This window comes from Neodiprion pinetum, chromosome 4, assembly GCF_021155775.2.
Source record: "Neodiprion pinetum isolate iyNeoPine1 chromosome 4, iyNeoPine1.2, whole genome shotgun sequence".
Taxonomy (NCBI): domain Eukaryota; kingdom Metazoa; phylum Arthropoda; class Insecta; order Hymenoptera; family Diprionidae; genus Neodiprion; species Neodiprion pinetum.
Window position 1 is genome coordinate 40,684,998 of NC_060235.2, and position 9,197 is coordinate 40,694,194.

The following is a 9,197-nucleotide window of genomic DNA, read 5'->3' on the forward strand; positions in this document are numbered from 1 at the left end:
TCATATTTAAAAATAAAAAACTCGGCGAGACTGAGCCTTCTCTCGCTCTCTCTCTCTCTCTCTCTCTCTATCTATTGTACAAGGCATGCACGACGCCTCCGTGTCTGCGGTGCGAGATATTTAAACAGGTGATTGTTCTCAAAATGCTCAGACTTTTGGCACTTGTTGCTTCGCGGAAATTTATGCCTATACCCAGTGTAATTGACGAGAGAGGAGGAAAAAATGATTTTCTCATTTCCTCGCGTAGGTAATTATTCATCGTAAGGAATCTCTCTACGTTTTGCCAATTTGCAAGAAATATATATATATATATATATATATATATACACATAAGAGATTTGCAAACGTTAAATGTAAATGATTCTTCAGATTCGTTCAGTGACAATCTATACATTTTATTAATCTTTGTTTAGAGATAATTGTCGTACATTGAGTATTTGTCGGAAAATAATTGTATTCATAAGTCAGGAATATTTATTGAATAAAATAAGACGATGGTTCACTTTTTATTCGAAGGACTATTTTTTACGAGTAAAAAGAACTGAATTTTTTTTAATTTTTTTCATCTTACTAGCGCCGTTGTATAATTGATTTGACAATATCGGAAATAGCAATAAAAATCGAACGATCCGGTTATATTTTGAATAATATTTTCTTTTCAACCGATTTGAAAGGTAGCGTAGTACTTTTTCATTTTTATACTTTAAATGAAATTCTTCGTATGTTGCAAGTACGTTAATTTAACTTATACTTAATATCCGATTATCTCTCGATCAGGTTAATAAAAAGTATCGATTCTCGGTAAATCAACCTTCTCAAATACCCTCAGCCTAACATCCACGATATCTAACGATGCGAGAATCTTTTCGGCCACGTTTAAAATATACGTGACCCGTTTTTGAACTGACGTATAAATGTCATTTCCTCGAGAAGAAAAAGAAAAAAGAAAAAGGCGTAGATATATACGGTGCCTGTATAGATTATGCATGCGCATATATATGCCAACAGCCGGTATTATACATACGGATAAAAATTGTGTTAGAAACGACGGCTAACGCGTGCAATAACAGAAAAACAACGTTTCGTGTTTCGCAAAGACCTTAAATTCTGTCGGACATATATGTTTCATGACATCGATTTCTGCCTTCACGATTATCGTAAGTAATTCTCACGTAGGAGCGAATATCTATCGTCGAGCGGTAAGAAAATAAATTATAATTAACAAGATTTATGCCGTCCGACGTACTAATTGTAATTATATTGGACGTTATTCAATGTACAGAGTAAAATTGCTGACGACTGAACGATGCAGTGCGCATGCGCTGAGACTCGCGAGCAACAGCAGTTGTTTTACCAGGGTGACCAACCGTCGTGAATGCAGGCGACAATTCGCCGCGATGTATCTAACCTCAAAAATGTTGGTCACCCTGCACTGAGGGAAATTTTTAGTTCCCTAGGTTTGTAATAGAACTCCCTGTACTTCCGACGTTGTATCTGTACATCATAAAAGACGTAGTAATCGTTCCGCACTGAGATTAATAGATTAGAATCGATTTAAAGATATATTCCCCGGCGGTATGCAGTGTATAATATTATTATCTTCAATGCTCGTATTGCAGCATTTTCCTTATCTCGCAACCACTCTTTGCACTTACGATCCGAACCGTTGGACCAATTCCGAATTTATTCAGAAATATTCTCTCTCCTTGTCTCCTACGCCGTAATGTTAACGCATATGCCATAGATACAATTGAATTAACAACACGAGAATATTTTTTAGTCGCTCCGGCCCAAGTACGAAAGAGATTTAGAAAAATAAATTTTTTTTTTCTTTCCCATCTTTTTTCCCCATTTTTAACAGATAATTAAAGACGGCTGTACTCTGCACGAATACGGATACTAATTGAAAAAAATTACCATTTCCTAGCGTGAGAATAAGAAAAGAAAAGGAGATGAAAAAATATCTGTATTTATCATGACTAGTTACAGATAGTAGGAAAAAAAATTTGGAGATTATGTTTTTTATTTTTTTTGTTTAAATTTTTTTTCTACAAAAGTATATGAACGTTCAGTTTCGCGATCTTACGCGTGTTGTATAATGAATTATACCACGTGACTGTGCAATATACTGGGTGTCCCATTTTAATCTTACATCTAAATTATCTCGAAAAATATTGCTCTGATCAAATTTTGTTTAAAATAAAAGTTTTAGAGTTCAAAGAGGGACGTTTAAAAAAAATTTTGTTGAAGGTCCCAAATTTACAATAGCGACGCTACGATGGCTGACATGGTTTTTTTTAAGGGAAACCTAACTTTTTTTTATGACAAAACAATGCATTGCATTGAAACTAACAACTTTTGTGGAAAACATTTTTCGATTCAGATTGTGGTTTTCATGTTGGAACTCCATTTTTGACTATTTGGCGCTTGGGTTGTTTGGGTTTGTTTGGGTTTGTTTGGGTTTGTTTGGGTTTGTTTGGGTTTGTTTGGGTTCGTTTGGGTTTGTTTGGGTTTGTTTGGGTTTGTTTGGGTTTGTTTGGGTTCGTTTGGGTTTATTTGGGTTTGTTTGGGTTTTGTATGGTACCTTCCGGACAGCGCTAAATAGTCAAAAATGGAGTTCCAACATGAAAACCACGATCTGAATCGGAAAATGTTTCTCACAAAAGTTGTTAGTTTCAATGCAATGCATTGTTTTGTCATAAAAAAAAGTTAGGTTTCTCTTAAAAAAAACCATGTCAGCCATCGTAGCGTCGCTATTGTAAATTTGGGACCTTCAACAAAATTTTTTTTGAACGTCCCCTTTTGAACTCTAAAACTTTTGTTTTAAACAAAATTTGATCAGAGCAATATTTTTCGAGATAATTTAGATGTAAGATTAAAATGGGACACCCAGTACATATAGGCATATACTGTTTGCGTGGGTTTGAAAAAGCGAAGGCGTGTCGTGCGGCGGTAAATAACGGCGTTTGAAATGATAATTGATTACGTAATTCGTCGATGCGTGTACGACATGGACGATAAGGAGAGAGGAGAGTAGAGGAGAGAAGGACGAGGATGAGGAGGAGGAGGAGGAGGAGGAGCACGTGTGACGAAGAAATAAAAACGAGATACAATCCCGTCAAACCTTGTACCGCATAAATCATTTATTATAATTATGTCATTGGCCTCCCCCAACTCCGTTCTTCGAAACTTTGAACATAAATTATAAATTTCACTCTCTCTCCCGATAATCCGAAATCGCCTACCGGCTGTTCATTTTTTAAATAATTAATAAAATCTCTGCGGAATAATGAAATACGAAACGTTGTATATTATTTGAAGAAATGTTAACACCAATATTGGCTGGTTGTAAGAAACGAATACTTTTCGTTGTTTTCTTACGGAGGAGTAATACTGGTATTACAAGCAAAAGCTTTAAAATTGATAAAAATCGGTACAGTCGATTCTTTCGTCTTCGCTCTATGATGTCTAATTTAATACTGAAGACTATTTTCAACGAATCCATTGATACAAATTTTCTACTTTCCCCGGTAGTTAATTCAATATTGTCATTTGTTGATCGTAATTAGGATCATTAGAATGTTTTAAAATTAAATATCTAACGACGCAAACCGCGGATGACAAAAAAAAAAAATAAAGTACAAAATATTGCAGTCTCGATGTATTTGTGGAAAATAATCCTCTGAATAAGATGAGCAATTTGTTATATTTTCAAGAATTTTTAAGTGATATGCGTAAGTCTATTGCTTGCAATTCCACCATTTTATGTTGTATTTCTCTATTTCAAGCTTAAGAATATAATAATTTGATAAATAATACTCAAGGCAAGCGATAAAATTATTAAACAATATAAATTTTCTTCTAATCAACCTCGTTAATGAGCATTATTTTATCGGTAATTATTCACCAAGTTCTTACGAAAATTTTCAGACAAATATCTCGACGCTTTGATACAAATATGAAAGGAAAATGAACCGACCGATTAAAATTCCGCGCGGTTAATTCGCAAGTGACGTAATAAGAAAAATCGCGCCGAAGTATTCCGCTAAAATGCAGATTGAAAAGTGAAAAAGAGAAAACCTCGTAACATTTAACTAACAACAGACTCTGTATACAATTACACATATACCATTAGTGACATGTAATACGTAGTATACATATATGGGATTAATGGATTTGATTTTTAGCGATGTTTTTTACACTTTATAAACTTTTCATACATTTATTAATCGATTTTACTTGATTGTAAATTGAATTTTAATCATTCCTCAATATTCTCTGTATAAATTATCCGATCACTGATACGGGCGTGTGAAAATAACAAATTTACAGGAGTCGATTATTTACAATATTACAGTCGATACACGCATGTTTGTATGACCGAATGGTGTGTAAATATTAAATGCCTGATGGTCGTTGTCATGTTGTACGTCTTTTCATTTCCGTGTGTATAATAACTCTCACGTCTTTCAATAATAATCTTGACTCACCGTGGGAGTAAAATAAAAGTGCGATACGGGCCTTCTATAGTTAGAATTCATTTTTTTATGTTTGTTTAGATGCGTAGATGCATGAAAATGACTTCCTTTATAACCGCGATACGGTTTAAAAATTGTATAAAAAGCATATTTCTTTAAAAGGAGAAAATTTTCAACGTAACGTTTACTTTTCAAACCGCTAACCGGCTGATGCATCGTTTGTTATTTTCGCGATACGAGTAACTTCGTGTAAATATTTTCGCACGACGTTTTGACAAAATATAGATACGCATATTGTACGTGTATACTCGTATGATGTAACGTACGTTCTACACAGAGATAAAGCGAGATAGAATAACGGGAAGAATTAAGAAATATAAATGTGAAAGAAAGCGAACAAGGAAAAGTTCATGTTACATGATAGGAGAAAGAAAGCGGCGGCTTAATAATAATTTGTCGGGTAAATTTCAAAACATATGCGTTTCATCAAACTCTTAAATATAACTTCAGAGTAAGCCTAATATTTACGTAAAATTATCGCGTTGACGAAAATTTATTCGATAAATTTTAATAAATTAGTGTCGTATTAATATTTCACCATAAATACTAGGACCTTTATAGAATAAAAATTTAGGAAATCATTACGAATTTTTTCTGCACGTTTATTCTACGTCTTCACGCTTTCAACATATATTGAAAAGAATTACATCTGGGAAATTATCAGCCCTTCAGAATAACCCCAAATTACATTACGAGAGTGCAATGTTGCCTATATCGAAAGTTAATTTTGTTCTCACAATCGGTCGCGTTGAAATTATTTATACAATCATATCAAAGTACGAATCAACGTTAATAAATGTTACGTGAAAATGCTGTTTACAGAGTTATGTGAATATATATACATTCTCGTTAAAATTTACGTTATTTCAAGCTGAAGATTACGTAATTACGTTATATTATATTTTTCTTACTCGTCCATATTTAAATGTCGAAAAAAATTGCAATACAGAACGAAAACTTTTATCCCTAGTGATGTAGAAACGAATGTTTAAATTGCAACGAACGATTTTCGAAGCGAATATTCGTAGTCAATCATCTGGAAGAAAATGAAGTGAAGAAATGTGACAACTGATATCCATAATAACAATCTTGATACCAATGAGAAAAAATAACACGACGTATTAATAAGCTTCAGTTATATAACAGGTATTATTACCAACCATCAGGGATGCGTGATAATTACGCGTATACATTTCTACGTATATTTTATACATGTATCAATTACGGAATTATTTAAATCACATATATCACAGTTTGAACCGTTAATGTATCATCAAATTATCGGATGTATGGCTGAGGTGTGATAAAAACTGGCACATTTTCCTCACTGCACACGCGGGTGAATGTCAAAAACCGTGATAATATACACATTATATAAGTTTATAGAATGTTGAATTGACAAAAACGATCGATATTGATATCCAACGGGGTAAAATAGAATGAAAAAAAAAAAAAGAGGAAACATTTCAAAAATGTATCAAAACAAATAACGTGCGGAACCGCATTCCGTGTATATGAAATTCGTGTTAAAGAGGCCTGAACAACGACGTTGCAATAATTCTGTTGGATGTATTCCGCGACGAGGAGGACGAGCAGACGTCGTCTTTGACTTTTCACGCACGTGTTCTTTCGACGTTACAAATCGAAAGCGGAAACACGTGGTCACCGGCACGCGGCGAGGCGGGCGGCTCGAAATCGCGACGCAAACTGCTCTCGAGCCTGCGTCCACGCCGCCTTGCGCCGCGACGTCTACTGAAAAGCAAACTGATTGTGAGTAGGTGGTGTAAAACAGCGATCTTTACGACAGGCGACGCGATTCGATAGGACGCGCGAAACGCGGCCGCTTATCGATCGATAGATCGTGCGCACTCGTTGTCGGAGGAAAGTTGAATCAATTTGAAAGAATCGCGGATATTGGCTTACGAACAATTGATAAGGAACGTTCGTTGGATTGGAGAAAGTTTTAGTCAATTTTTTAAAAATTTTTTTTTCACTTGCAAAACATGATTGGAAAGTCACCATTTTCGAAGCATCTCGAGCGTGCGCAAAGTGAACCGTTTCTGAACAGTGCGGTAAAACGAAGCTGGCGCATGCGCTTGACTGAAATTCTACGTTTTACACACTGGGGCTTTATTTGCGCATGCGCGATTACTGGTCATTTTATTCCTTTGCACCGACAGTTACGTCGTTCGGCTGACAATGAGCTTAACCCAGCGCCCTGTTGATGCTTATTCTGTCCGTACGATGACAGTGTCACGAGAGTTGACGGTTATGCAGTGAGCCGACGTTGCTCAGGAGCGTACGGCAAAAACTTGGATATTTATTAATCTTAGGATCAACCGCAAGAGCGTCACGAAGACCTGGCGCCAGCCTGTCTTCTTATCCCCGTTGTTCCTTTGGGATCTATGCGTGCATGAAAAAGCGCCGGTTATTCGCGCAAACTTCTCTGGGAATTCCGTACATGGACGGTCCATGTTTTTCTAAATTTATTCGAAAATGTCCGCATGACGTCAGAGCCTCGTTGTCGTTGCTATATTATCACCACATAACCTAAGTTTTTAATCTTAATAAAGAAGAATCGTTATTCTTAGGGTTTCAAATTACTCATGCCAGATAAATTGACGAAACGTAATCAATAATGTACCTGTTTTACCATCCACACGCGAAAAAATAAGGTCAACGGTCAGCTGTCAGCCTGGTTGCGTTATTATAGTTTGATTTTATTCCATCAGGTGGCGCGTCGCAAAGTGACAATACCAATGTTACACTATAGCCGATAAATGACGAACGGCAAGAAAAAGAGGTAAACAGAACAGTCCGATTCGAGTAAGTTTTCGCCGATGTTATCATGTAGATTAATTTTATAACGCGAGCTGTCATACGGGAATAGAAAAAAAATCTAAATAGATCTATTCTCGTTACAGGTATAAATATCAGGTGTCAATGACATGTCAAATTTTCCGGTTTTGTCAGACAAAACTTATAGATTTCTTTCTTGCCAGGGAATATATTATAGCGAGGACAAACTCACTTTTCTATGTCTTAATATCTATGGTAATTTGAAATATCTTCGGCGTTTCTAATATTTCATTTAAATTTTCACGCAATCTCAATTACTTTACATCATACAACCAGTGAACTATCGTCGTTGTTTTTACTTTACGAGAATTCATCTACTTTCGTATTTGCATGCACGAAATGGAATCATAACCTTGAAATTAGTTCAATTAAGAAACATATCACAGACGTCGATTAGCGAGAATTATAGTAACTTTCCTTATCCACTGTGCTCTTGGAAAAAAAGGAGCGGGAAGTTCAAAATATAATTTACTCGATCATCAAATTTCAATCTTAATGTAGAGACAGCAATAATTTTTCTTGTCGAAAATCTTCTTTGCTTTTTTTTGGACAGTCGAAGATGATGCTTATTTAAAACAAATTTTTTTTAAAGAAAATGAAAACACTTGGAGTGATTTGAGTTTGAGGGCTTTATTATTCATAGCTTCGAGAACATTTCCGATATTTTTCATTGAAACGAATAACAAAATGGCGGCATGGCGAATACAAATAGCGAACGATCACGTTTTCAATTCGGTGGCGCTGATTCTTCCGTCGATTTTTATCCGATCGACTTAAAATTTTGACACAATATTTAAAAGTCGCTTATCGATTCGAGCCCGTGGCTAGATTTTTGAATTTCAATCCTAACATTTTTTCGCAACATTTTTTTTTGCAATTTTATGGTCGAAAAATGACATTTTTTGTTCATAATCATATAATTAGTAAAAAAAAAAATTTATCTCAACATTTCGGCTACGAGGTCGAACCTGAAAAGCTGTTTGTATACCCGTTACAAGTTGGACAGTGATTTCGAGAGATGCGCCACCGCAAAAGTCCTCGAGTTCGAAGTCATTCGCTACTTACATGCGCCATGCCGCCATTTTGTTATTAATTTCTATGAAAAAATTCTAAGACGTTCTTCAAGCTATAAACAATAAAGGCCTTAAACTAAAATTGCTCCAAGCATTGTCGTTTTCTTTGAAAAAAATCCCCCCTCCCCCAACACTTGACACTTAAATCAAATTTTCTGCTCTAAAAAATTATCATATCACTCCAAAAATTGAATAAGAAATTTTACCTGCGCTTTACTAAAATAGATACGATGAAAATCAGCGGTCGCCGGGTTGATCGCCTGCGCAATGAAGAAGCTGTACCAAGGATTTACGTTTTTTTGAACTTCTTCACGGATCGTGATGCAGAAGAAGAAAACAGGCACTGCACGAGGTGTTGAAAACCTCCACCGTAGATACCAGCAATTAGCCGTCAATCCTAAGCCGTCTTGTCGTCCTCCGGATCTGGAACTGTCGCTTGGCTCGGCTGAGTTTTGACGACGTGACTTTTTGTTTTGGCAGATTTTCACGCCTCGAGGTCGACACTGATCTCCCATCCTCCTTCGGCTCTTGCGTGAAAGTAAACGATAATAACATGACGTAAAAACGAATTGTTTGTCTTTCGAACAATCCCTGATCTTCAAATCGCGCCTGATATCTAGACGCGTTTTGTTTCGGAACAATGGCGTCTAATTTCGTGTATTTACCTCTTACGACCAGCCGATATTTCTGACCTTCCCCAATTAAACTCTATTTGTTTCCAACCGAT

At 35.8% G+C, this 9,197-nt stretch overlaps 1 protein-coding gene across 5 annotated transcripts in view; it reads right to left on the reverse strand.

The window, feature by feature from the left end:
- LOC124217434 (growth factor receptor-bound protein 14) overlaps positions 1-8,960 on the reverse strand; it is a 299,568-nt gene extending 290,608 nt beyond the window's left edge. For 3 of the 5 annotated variants that reach the window (XM_046622999.2, XM_046622998.2, XM_046622995.2), the window contains exon 1: positions 8,677-8,960. The gene's annotated coding sequence lies outside the window, so the exon portion shown is untranslated. Of the gene's footprint in view, positions 1-5,698; positions 5,959-8,676 lie in introns of those variants that run through there. The other 2 variants (XM_046622997.2, XM_046622996.2) reach the window with 2 other exon arrangements.
- Positions 8,961-9,197: the final 237 nt, after the last annotated feature.